Source organism: Bison bison, unplaced genomic scaffold (genome assembly GCF_000754665.1).
Source record: "Bison bison bison isolate TAMUID 2011002044 unplaced genomic scaffold, Bison_UMD1.0 scf7180017864266, whole genome shotgun sequence".
Classification (NCBI taxonomy): Eukaryota; Metazoa; Chordata; class Mammalia; order Artiodactyla; family Bovidae; genus Bison; species Bison bison.
In genome coordinates this window covers 6159899-6161023 of record NW_011494838.1, presented here as the reverse complement: position 1 = coordinate 6161023, position 1125 = coordinate 6159899, and positions in this window count along the sequence as shown.

Genomic DNA, 1125 nt, shown 5'->3' with positions numbered 1-1125 from the left:
TTGGGGCTCCAAAATCATGGCAGATGGTGACTGCAGCCATGAAATTAAAAGATGCTTGCTCCTTGGAAGAAAAGCTATGATCAACCTAGACAACATATTAAAAAGCAGAGACATTATTTGCTGGCAAATGTCCATCTAGTCAAAGCTATGGTTTTCTAGTAGTCATGTATTGATGTAAGTTGGACTGTAAAGAAACCTGAGAGCCAAAGAATTGATATTTTTGAACTGTAGTGTTGGAGAAGACTCTTGAGAGTCCCTTGGAGTGCAAGGAGATCGAATCAGTCAATCCTAAAGGAGATCAGTCCTGAATATTTATTGGAAGGACTGATGCTGAAGCTGAAACTCCAAAACTTTGGTCACCTGATGTGAAGAACTGACTCATTGGAAAAGCCCCGTATGATGGAAAAGATTGAAGGCAGGAGGAGAAAGGGACGACAGAGGAAAAGATGGTTGGATGGCATCACTGACTCAATGGACATGAGTTTGAGCAAACTCCCAGAGTTGGTGATGGACAGGGAAGCTTTGGGTGCTGCAGTCCATGGAGTCACAAAGAGCTGGACTGAGCAATGACTGAGCAATTGGACTGAACTGATCTATAGTGTTGAGTTCAGTTCAGTCACTCAGTCATGTCCGACTCTTTGCAACCCCATGAATCAGCACGCCAGGCCTCCCTGTCCATCACCAACTCCAGGAGTTCACTCAAACTCATGTCTATCAAGTTGGTGATGCCATCCAGCCATCTCATCCTCTGTCGTCCCCTTCTCCTCTTTCCCCGAATCCCTCCCAGCATCAGCGTCTTTTCCAATGAATCAACTCTTCACATCAGGGGGCCAAAGTGTTGGAGTTTCAGGTTTAGTATCAGTCCTTCCAATGAACACCCAGGACTGATCTCCTTTAGAATGGACTGGTTGGATCTCCTTGCAGTCCAAGGGACTCTAAGGAGTCTTCTCAAACACCACAGTTCAAAAGCATCAATTCTTTGGCGCTCAGCTTTCTTCACAGTCCAACTCTCACATCCATACATGACCACTGGAAAAACCATAGCCTTGACTAGATGGACTTTTGTTGGCAAAGTAATGTCTCTGCTTTTGAATATGCTATCTAGGTTGGTCATAACTTTCCTTC